A 12,172-nucleotide genomic window follows, 5' to 3' on the forward strand; every position below is an offset into this window, starting at 1 on the left:
TTGTCTTGAAAGTAATATTCATGAAAAGTCTTTGCTATATGATTCATTTGTTTACTCATGTCATTACCATTGTTTTGATCGCTGCATTCATTACATATGCTTACAATAGTATGATCAAGGTTATGATGACATGTCAGTCCAGAAATTATCTTTGTTATCGTTTACCTGCTCGGGACGAGCAGAAACTAAGCTTGGGGATGCTGATACGTCTCCGACGTATCGATAATTTCTTATGTTCCATGCCACATTATTGATGCTATCAACATGTTTTATGCATACTTTATGTCATATTTATGCATTTTCCGGCACTAACCTATTAACGAGATGCCGAAGAGCCAGTTGCTGTTTTCTGCTGTTTTTGGTTTCAGAAATCCTAGTAAGGAAATATTCTCGGAATTGGACGAAATCAACGCCCAGGGGCCTATTTTGCCACGAAGCTTCCAGAAGACCGAAGAGGAGATGAAGTGGGGCCACGGGGCGCCGCCACACTAGGGCGGCGCGACCTACAGGGGGCCTGCGCGGCCCTAGCGTGTGGGGACCCCGTGACGCCTCCTGACCTGCCCTTCCGCCTACATATAGTCTTCGTCGCGAAACCCCCAGTACCGAGAGCCACGATACGGAAAACCTTCCAGAGACGCCGCCGCCGCCAATCCCATCTCGGGGGATTCAGGAGATCGCCTCCGGCACCCTGCCGGAGAGGGGAATCATCTCCCGGAGGACTCTTCACCGCCATGGTTGCCTCCGGACTGATGAGTGAGTAGTTCACCCCTGGACTATGGGTCCATAGCAGTAGCTAGATGGTTGTCTTCTCCAAATTATGCTTCATTGTCGGGTCTTGTGAGCTGCCTAACATGATCAAGATCATCTATCTGTAATGCTATATGTTGTGTTTGTTGGGATCCGATGGATAGAGAATACTATGTTATATTGATTATCAATTTATATCTATTTGTTGTTTATGATCTTGCATGCTCTCCGTTATTAGTAGAGGCTCTGGCCAAGTTTTTACTCTTAACTCCAAGAGGGAGTATTTATGCTCGATAGTGGGTTCATGCCTCCATTAAATCTGGGACAGTGACAGAAAGTTCTAAGGTTGTGGATGTGCTGTTGCCACTAGGGATAAAACATCGATGCTATGTCCGAGGATGTAGTTATTGATTACATTACGCACCATACTTAATGCAATTGTCTGTTGTTTGCAACTTAATACTGGAAGGGGTTCGGATGATAACCTGAAGGTGGACTTTTTAGGCATAGATGCATGCTGGATAGCGGTCTATGTACTTTGTCGTAATGCCCAATTAAATCTCACTATACTCATCATATCATGTATGTGCATGGTCATGCCCTCTCTATTTGTCAATTGCCCAACTGTAATTTGTTCACCCAACATGCTATTTATCTTATGGGAGAGACGCCTCTAGTGAACTGTGGACCCCGGTCCATTCTTTTACATCGAATACAATCTACTGCAATACTTGTTCTACTGTTTTCTGCAAACAATCATCATCCACACTATACATCTAATCCTTTGTTACAGCAAGCCGGTGAGATTGACAACCTCACTGTTTCGTTGGGGCAAAGTACTTTGGTTGTGTTGTGCAGGTTCCACGTTGGCGCCGGAATCCCTGGTGTTGCGCCGCACTACATCTCGCCGCCATGAACCTTCAACGTGCTTCTTGGCTCCTACTGGTTCGATAAACCTTGGTTTCTTACTGAGGGAAAACTTGCCGCTGTACGCATCACACCTTCCTCTTGGGGTTCCCAACGGTCGCGTGCTGTACGCGTATCAGTGGGCGAGGAGAGGAGCCACCAACAATGCATGATTTTATTTCTATTTGTTTGATTGTATGAATAATTTAATTTCCATTTGTTTGATTGTATGAATAATTTAAGTACTATTTGTTTGATTGTATGAATAATTTAAGTACTATTTGTGTGATTGTATGAATAATTGAATATAGTATGAATAAAATGTGATTGATATGTTGTTTCAAAATATTATAAAAAGAAAAAAATTGGGGGGCCGCCGTATGGGAGGCGCCGGTGTGGGAACAGCGTCCCCAAATGGAGGATGCGATGCCGGCGACCCTAAGAGCATCTCCACCGACGGCCCCGATAGCACTTTTGGGGGCTGGCGTGGTTTTTGGACTCTCACACCGGCGCGCCCCAAAAAGCACAAGCACGGTTTCGAGCCCAATAGAAGATCCGATAACCCCATGTCGGCCCCTTCGCGAAGGGCACGAATCGGGCGCTCCCGCGACTCACGGCAGGTCGGTTTTCGTGGGAGGGGCCGCCTTGGCAGCGAGAGGAGGCGACGGTTCGCGTTGGAAACGACGGTGCATCAGAAATACGACGCCTCAGCAGAAGCGCTCCAGGCCACCGTACATGCGATGCCTCGACTGTTGTGTGGGTAGTTGGCACCCCTAATTAGCCCTCCACCGCCGCGGCGCTATCCTCTCATCTCCACCGCTGCCGCGCATTCCTCTCTCATATCCACCACCACCGCTGCACTATCCTCTCCTCTCTACCACAATAATGCCGCGACGACTCCATACGACCTACTCGATACTTGGCCGCAAGCCGCCTGCGGCGCCTTAACCACCGCTGCAGCCATAGCCATAGCCTTAACCACCGTATCCTCTCTTTGGACTATCATGTATTGTATACCAACTGATCTACGCATCTATTGTTTTAAGGACTTATTGATGTGCTACATGTTTAGGATTAGCTAACTAACCTCACTTACGAAAGATAGGTAAGAAATGTTGACTTAAGTGTGTCAGGATTATTCTCAAGTGAATATCCATCTCAAGTCATAAGAACTATTTTGTTTAGCTAAGACAACTTCCTATAGACACTACCAATCCTATAGGCCTCCTTTAAAGGGTTTTAATCCTAGGGTCAAAGCATTTGCTCTGATACCAACTGTGGTGACCCGGCATACCACTGCATGGTGTAGTATGCAAGTCTGATATAACACCAATGAAACACCGTTCCACTAGTATCATATCGCTCAGAGTGGTACAACAGAAACATATGCGGGTCCAAGGCATGTCTATAGAATTACAACACTGACTCTTTACAAAAGATCCACACAGCTTCCTACTTTACAATGAGGTAAAACTATAAATAAACTCCAGAATAACGACTCGGGTCTAGTCTTATCACGGACTCTAATTATAGATTATTTGACTAGCTATAGAGGCTATGAATAGATTCTAGCTAAATATGAGCTAGGTTTAGGAAGCTAGTTCCCTTCTACTTCTTAATCTAGGTTTTCTCCATGGTAAATGTGGTATCTGACTTTTCTGACATGTTCATGTCCCTTGCAGTAGTTGTTGACTCCTCGGTCTTCGAGTTGTATTGTAGATCCTCCTTCGATGCCTCCATATCTAAGTAGGGGATTTAAGAGTGGGATGAGTACGAGCGTACTCAACAAGTTCATTATAGGAAAGAGGTGTTTTTGTACTACCAAGTGGTTAATCTTGATTGGTTGAGAGTATTATGTGAGCTAGATAAGATCAAGTCTAACTACTGCTTAATTAACAGATGCTTTTAAATGTTATGATCATTTTGACTTTTCAATGTCAATCGTGATCTAGATAAATACTTTTCTGGGCTTTATGGTTTGTAGCTAGATTAGATGGAAAGCTAAATGTTGCTTTGTTGCCTTATGATATGGATCAACTACTATTGCCTCAAGTCCCTGGTTGCCTTCATGATCAGTGTTGCCTCTCCTGATCCAAGTGTCATTCAATTGTCCCTTATATGATCCATTTGACCTTAATTTGCCTAAGAAAGTGCTACTCCCTCTAATCAATATTTGGGTATTAGGACAAGTTCCTAATTCCCTGTAGCTGGTTTCCAATATTGAGAATGTCTCCAAAAATGAGAGACAAACATTTTAACATAACCACCACCTCTTTGTATTTGTTGTTTCATTTGCAGGAAACAAATAAGAAGATTGGGAGAGATTTGGAAGATGATGATTTAGTTTAGGATTTCCTCTTTATTACATTTGTAATCTTTTATTTCTTTTGGAGCTTGTAAATGATTGGATTATGATAATTGTAATAAGGTTTATATTATCTATCTATTTTGAATTATCAAATGTATTAACTTTTACATATTGTATTTCATATTATAGTTTGGAATTTGAATTCAATTCAATTTCTATTTGAATTCATATTATCCATAGTTGATTTGAATTCAAATTTATTCTCCCCTAAACACATGAAATCACAAAGGCCATGTCGAAATTTGTCGCACTCACATCGATGACTAACTCAATTCCACCGATGCAAGAGAAACCTCGACCTCTTTGACAGTTTTAAACAAAAGCGCGAAAATTTTCCGAATTTTCTATGCATGAATGCAATGCACACAACTCTATTCTCTCTTTTTGTAGCCTCTAAACCTGGGATATTACAGTTTCATAATTTTATGTCGTCATAACTCGCCAAGTTGCTGAATATATGTAGTTATTACAAAAACATATTTATATATGTTATGTATTACTTATTTTAAGGTATAAATAGCATATTTAACAATGAAATCATGCCCTTATATATAGTAAGACACATATTTATCATATACTTCTACTACATCTTTTACGCTGACTTATTTATTTGTACTTTGGTATGTTTAATTACAATGGAATTCAGCGCAATATTATAATATATTTATCACAATACTTAAAAAAGGAATCCAAGCTTGTTACTATATTATAGTGATTTTATATGTATCACCATAAATGATATCTTAGATATCTACGGACCTTTCTTGAGTGCATTAGATTGTATGTAGCAATTCTCGGTGTAAATAAATAAATCATTCTAGAGTGTATGATAAGTTGGAAGGATTGTATGTGCAACTAGAGGGGGCGGAGTGAATAGGCTATAAGAAAGTTTTAGTTAATTTTCAGTTTTTGGCTTTACAAGAATATATATTGTCTAGATATGCAACTATATGGACAATCCTACACGGCAAGATAAAAGCAAACAAGATAGGAGATACAAGTAGTAAATAATGGTAAAAGATAGAAGTAACCTTAAGACAAGCATACATAGACACGAGGGTTAATTCCATTAGTTCCACTACAATCCCTTGTACCCAGTGATTTTGTTTTAGACGGCACAAGCCGCAGGCAGATGGAAAAATATTTTGGCAGCGGATGTGCATTCTGGGCACCCAGCAAAGCTGGCGCACTAATATTCTCCGTGGTTGATGGTATATCAGCGGATATTTACGACATGGTTAGTGGACGGCAAGGGAGGCACATACTTGTACACCCGTGGATAGTGAGTGCCGGGAGTTGTGGGTCCCATGCAAGGGAACAGTTAACCACATCTTGATATCTGCTTAGACATGTCTCGTGACTAGTCTGAATCACCACCTCTTGGCTGAGTCTTCCTTGCCTTAAATCAACAAGATTTAGATGTGCGCCTTGGTGCACGATCCTTTAAATATCACGCAGATTTATATTTTATGTAACAACGATTGAAAAAAAGATGTAAAAAGATAATATATTCTTTAAGGTTTTAACAAAATGTAGTTAGTGGAATGAAATTGGGTTAAAGCACACAAAATTACTAACAGAGTAGCAAAAGGTAATATAAATTTGTTGGGTAGCAACCTTGTTAAAATAACTTCAGTAGGAGCACGGAAGGAGGGGTTTCTTATGTTTCTCCTCAAGAAACATGTACACATAAGAAACTAACTTCTTATCTAAATATTGAAGGAGCGGGGTTACCGTTTTGACTAACTTTAGAATACCCTCCTGAATTTGGGAACTAACTTATACCTTCTTGGTCCTTATCATCGTTAGTTCTTTCTTTATTTCTCTATCTTTTTTCAAAATTCTTCCCTTCTTTAGAGCATCAGCAGAGCCCGTAAAAACGCGAACCGAAAAACACAAGTTCAGTGCACCGAACTCGTGTTTACGGACCGGAAAATGGCAGGCGCAGAACAGAGCCCGTATAGAAAATTGAAAAACAGAATAGGAATATTCTGTTTTTCAGTTTTCGATACGGGCTCTGTTCTGCGCCTGCGGGTTCCGAACCGTAAAGGCACGGGTTTTTCATAGAATTCATATGCAACACATACAACAATGTATCATAATTAATCAAATAATCATCCAAATTATTACAACACATAAATAATTGTCTGAACCAAATTATTACAACAATTTTGGGAAAATTGGACAAATGTAAAATGTCTCAACCAAATTACAGCAACTTCGGGAAAATTGGGGAAATGCACAAATGTCTCAACAATGATACATGTGACAAACAAATAAATGGAATGGTAGGATCAAAGGCGACGGCCATGTCACTGCCAGTGGTGCATCTTCAGATCATAGACGAGCTGGACATGGGTATTGGCATTCTCAATCTGCCGATGTGTTTCAAGGAAAGCTTCAATACGATTCGGATTGCGTTGGGGTTTCACTCGGGTGCCAACATTGTCATGGATGCAGGGCAAGCTCAACTCTCTTTCATCCTCGATGATCATGTTGTGAAGAATCACACAACATGTCATGATGTTGACCAAGGTTTTCTTGTCCCAAAATCGGGCTGGGCCACGAACAATTGCAAACCTTGCTTGCAAAACACCAAAAGCTCTCTCAATGTCCTTGCGAGCTGCTTCTTGAGCCTTGGAAAATTCATCTTCTATTCTATCTTGGGGATCCTTGATAGACTTAACAAAAGTTGCCCAATCCGGATAGATGCCATGGGCTAGGTAATATCCCATTGTGTACTCATTGTTCATGACCTTGTAGTTGCAAGTGGGTGCTTCCCCATTTGCTAATTTGGCAAACAAAGGAGATCTTTGCAGCACGTTGATGTCATTGAGTGTCCCCGGCAAACCAAAAAACTGTGCCAAATCCACAAATCTTGTGATGCAACAGCCTCAAGTACAATGGTTGCATCTTTTCTCTTGCCACAGTACTGGCCATGCCATGCCTTTGGACAATTCTTCCATGTCTAATGCATACAATCAAGACTACCAAGTATGCTAGGCCAACCTCTTTTCTCATTTATCTCCATCAACCGTTTGGTGTCATCCTCGTTGGGAGCTCGGAGATACGTTGGCCCAAACAACTTGATAATCATGCGAGCAAACCTGCGGACTATCTCCGTGGTAGTATCTTCGCCAATTCGAAGATACTCGTCGGTGTAATCCGAAGGGATGCCATACGCAATGACCCTCATGGCAGCAGAGATCTTTTGGAAAGCGCTGAAACCCATCACCCCGGAAGCATTCCTACGTTGCTTGAAGTAATTCGAATTGGCTTCGCAGACCTTCACGATCCGGACGAACAAGCTACGCCGCATGCAATACCTCCTACGGAACAGATGGGGAGGATAGGTAGGTACCTCGGCGAAGTATTCCTCCATCAGCTGCTCGTGGCCGAGGAGGCGATTCCGCTGGATGTTGTTCCGGCCGAACACAGAGCCGCGCCTCCGATTCAGCAGCTTCGCGCGGTCCTCCAGGTCCTTGACGGACAGGAGGAGCATGGTGGCCTCCATCTCGTCGTCCTGGAGCAGCTCGTCGAGGTCGGATTCGTCGGAGCTCGATGAATCCGATAGATTCAACTCATCGCATGAGCTCATCCTCGATTCGGACGGAGCGGCGGCGGCAGTGGGGGCGGCAGCCGGAGTTGGGCGAGGAACAGCGGGCGGGGTGCGGGGCGACCGGCGCTACCTCCGGGATGCGGGGCTCGGGTGAATCGGGCGGGGTGGCGGCGGCGGAGTGTGGTGGCGGCGCGGGGAAGGAGCGAGCGATTGCGTCAGCTGAAATTTCAGCGCGCCCTAGATAGGGATCGAGCATTCGGTTTGCTCGATCAACCCTTACAAATACATGCCGTTTTGAGTTTTCGGTCTCGGCCCGATTTTTTTTCGGTTTTGGCCCTTTTACGGTCACTGATCGGCGCCAAATATCAGCCCAAACCCGTAAACTGGCGGTTATTTTTCGGTTTTGGCCCGTTGACGGGCTCTGTTAGAGATGCTCTTAGTTTCTACATGGAGCGATCCTTCCCACATTGTATGTATGCTTCCGCGAGAATAAGCACTGAGCTGCATGAACGAACATAAATGGCTTTATCAAGCGGCGAGCTACATTAGTCAAAGGAAATGATTGGAATTTTTTGGGTTTTCTATTGCTCACATGGTGCAGTATCGGACTTCAAAGAATCGTGAGATTCAAATTAGAATGAAATGTTGGAACAAGTTTTTTGAAAAAAAAAATATATATTTTTATATTCTATCAAAGGAGTTGCAAATGAATCTTTAAATTTTATCAGAGATGATCCTATGATGCATCTTTTACTGTATCAACATGACAAATAAACCCCTGCCTGTATTTCTACATGTATAAATAACAATGCCAAGTTAGGTTATGTTCTAAGTTATATCCACAGTGCTGTGGTATTAATGAACAAATAATACATTCTAACTCTGGATTTTCATATTAAGATAGCACTGTGAACCAACAGATAAAAATTTAATGTCACCATTGTGAGCCAAATAGATAGATATTCATTTGCTCAAGTCACCTAGAGTCGAGAACAAGCAAGTGCGTGTGGGTGGGGTGGTCTCTCGCGCTATCCACGATAGGCACCTGGGTTGGGCGCTGTCCTCGCTTCCTTTCCATCCACGCCCACGTGTCGTAGTGCAGTTGGCCCGGCTGAGCGAGGAAAAAAGATGGATAGTGCTGAGAGTCCCCCGGGGGATTTGGATTTCCGATCCCCCGCTTCCAGCTGTCGACACGTGTCCCACCTAGACCACACACAGGCACTAGAGAAAAACTCCAAAGAAAAAGCGAACGCCCTCCTTTGTCTTCCCTGCTCGATACGTACATCCACTCATGGACGCACATGCTACAACTGCCCCCACCGCCGTCGCTCAGAGCTCCGGCAAGAGACCTTGCCGGTGCGCAGCATCTACGACCGCCACTTGCAGCACCTCGTCTCTGGTTGGTAGCACCGCCGCCCACGGACGGCAGTATCGCCGGCAACCGCAGGTAGCATCGCCGGTGGCCATTCGTAGCTCCGGCTGGTAGCATCGCGGGTCGCCGCTGGTAGCACCGCTGGTCGCCGTAAGTAGCAACGCTGGTCACCGTATATACTGATACGTCCAAAACGTATCTACTTTCCCGAACACTTTTGCTATTGTTTTGCCTCTAATTTGTGTATTTTGGATACAACTAACACGGATTAACGCTGTTTTCAGCAGAATTGCCCTGGTGTCTTATTTTTGTGCAGAAAATAACCTTTTAGGAAAATCCCCGGAAATAATTGCAATGGGCCTATTTTCACAGAAGACCTACGGAGCCAGAAGATGAGACGGAGGGGGGGCATGAGGTGCGCACACCACATGGCGGCACGGTGGGCCCCTGATACGCGTACAACACGCGTCCGTTGGGAACCCCCAAGAGGAAGGTGTGATGCGTACAGCAGCAAGTTTTCCCTCAGTAAGAAACCAAGGTTTATCGAACCAGTAGGAGCCAAGAAGCACGTTGAAGGTTGATGGTGGTGGAGTGTAGTGTGGCGCAACACCAGGGATTCCGGCACCAACGTGGAACCTGCACAACACAACCAAAATACTTTGCCCCAAAGTAACAGTGAGGTTGTCAATCTCACCGGCTTGCTGTAACAAACGATTGGATGTATAGTGTGGATGATAATGTTTGCAAAGAACAGTAAGAATGAGTATTGCAGTAGATTGTATTCGATGTAAAGAATGGACCGGGATCCACAGTTCACTAGTGGTGTCTCTCCAATAAGAAATAGCATGTTGGGTGAACAAATTACAGTTGGACAATTGACAAATAAAGAGGGCATGACAATGCACATACATATTATGATGAGTAGTGTGAAATTCAATTGGGCATTACGACAAGGTACATAGACCGCTATCCAGCATGCATCTATGCCTAAAAAGTCCATCTTCAGGTTAGCATCCGCACCCCTTCCAGTATTAAGTTGCAAACAACAGACAATTGCATTAAGTATGGTGCGTAATGTAATCAACACAAATATCCTTAGACATAGCATTGATGTTTTATCCCTAGTGGCAACAGCACATCCACAACCTTAGGGGTTGCTGTCACTCCCAGATTTAATGGAGACATGAACCCACTATCGAGCATAAATACTGCCTCTTGGAGTTACAAGTATCAACTTGGCCAGAGCCTCTACTAGCAACGGAGAGCATGCAAGATCATAAACAACACATAGATAGATTGATAATCAACATAACATAGTATTCCATATTCATCGGATCCCAACAAACGCAACATGTAGCATTACAAATAGATGATCTTGATCATGTTAGGCGCTACTGCTATGGACCCATAGTCCAGGGGTGAACTACTCACACATCACTCCGGAGGCGATCATGGCGATGAAGAGTCCTCCGGGAGATGATTCCCCTCTCCGGCAGGGTGCCGGAGGCGATCTCCTGAATCCCTCGAGATGGGATTGGCGGCGGCGTCTCTGGAAGGTTTTCCGTATCGTGGCTCTCGGTACTGGGGTTTTCTCGACGAAGGCTTTAAGTAGGCGGAAGGGTAGGTCATGAGGCGACGCGAGGGCCCCACACACTAGGGCGGGGCGGCCCCACCCTTGGCCGCGCGGCCCTGGCATGGCAGCGCCTCGTCGCCCCACTTCGTTTCCCTTTCGGTCTTTTGGAAGCTTCGTGGAAAAATAAGACCCTGGGCATTGATTTTGTCCAATTCCGAGAATATTTCCTTTGTAGGATTTCTGAAACCAAAAACATCAGAAAGCAACAACTGGCTCTTCGGCATCTCTTCAATAGGTTAGTGCCGGAAAATGCATAAATATGACATAAAGTGTGTATAAAACATGTGAGTATCATCATAAAAGTAGCATGGAACATAAGAAATTATAGATACGTTTGAGACGTATCAAGCATCCCCAAGCTTAGTTCCTACTCGTCCTCGAGCAGGTAAACGATAACAAAGATAATTTTTGAAGTGACATGCTATCATAATCTTGATCAATACTATTGTAAAGCACATGAGACGAATGCAGCGATTCGAAGTAATGGTAAAGACAATGAGTAAACAACTGAACCATATAGCAAAGACTTTTCATGAATAGTACTTTCAAGACAAGCATCAATAAGACTTGCATAAGAGTTAACTCATAAAGCAATAGATTCATAGTAGAAAGCTTTGAAGCAACACAAAGGAAGATATAAGTTTCAGCGGTTGCTTTCAACTTCAACATGTTTATCTCATGGATAATTGTCAACATAAAGCAATATAACAAGTACAATAGGTAAACATGTAAGAATCAATGCACAGTTAACACAAGTGTTTACTTCTAAGATAGAAAGAAGTAGGTAAACTGACTCAACATAACGTAAAAGAATGGCCCTTCGCAGAGGGAAGCATGGATTACTATATTTGTGCTAGAGCATTTATTTTGAAAACAAGAAATTTTTTTGTCAACGGTAGTAATAAAGCATATGTGTTATGTATAAGATATCCTATAAGTTGCAAGCCTCATGCATAGATTACCAATAGTGCTCGCACCTTGTCCTAATTAGTTTGGATTTACATGTTTTATCATTGCATAGCATATGTTTTAACCAAGTGTCACAAATGGGTACCTCTATGCCGCCTGTACAAAGGTCTAAGGAGAAAGCTTGCATTGGATTTCTCGCTTTTAATTATTCTCAACTTAGACATCCATACCGGGACAACATAGACAACAGATAATGGACTCCTCTTTAATGCATAAGCATTCAACAACAAATAATATTCTCATAAGAGATTGAGGATTGATTGTCCAAACTGAAACTTCCACCATGGATCATGGCTTTAGTTAGCGGCCCAATGTTCTTCTCTAACAATATGCATACTCAAACCATTTGATCATGATAAATCACCCTTACTTCAGATAAGACGAACATGCATAGCAACTCACATGATATTCAACAAAGGCAATAGTTGATGGCGTCCCCAGAAACATGGTTACCGCTCAACAAGCAACTTATTAAGAAATAAGATACATAAGTACATATTCAGTACCACAATAGTTTTTAAGCTATTTTCCCATGAGCTATATATTGCAAAGACAAAGAATAGAATTTTAAAGGTAGCACTCAAGTAATTTATTTTTTAATGGCGGAGAAATACCATG

At 43.0% G+C, this 12,172-nt stretch overlaps 1 pseudogene; it reads right to left on the reverse strand.

Annotated features, from left to right (window-relative positions):
* Positions 1-6,333: 6,333 nt before the first annotated feature.
* LOC139837797 (protein ALP1-like) lies at positions 6,334-7,619 on the reverse strand (annotated as a pseudogene).
* Between the last annotated feature and the right edge of the window lie 4,553 nt (positions 7,620-12,172).

This window comes from Lolium perenne, chromosome 3, assembly GCF_019359855.2.
Source record: "Lolium perenne isolate Kyuss_39 chromosome 3, Kyuss_2.0, whole genome shotgun sequence".
NCBI lineage: Eukaryota > Viridiplantae > Streptophyta > Magnoliopsida > Poales > Poaceae > Lolium > Lolium perenne.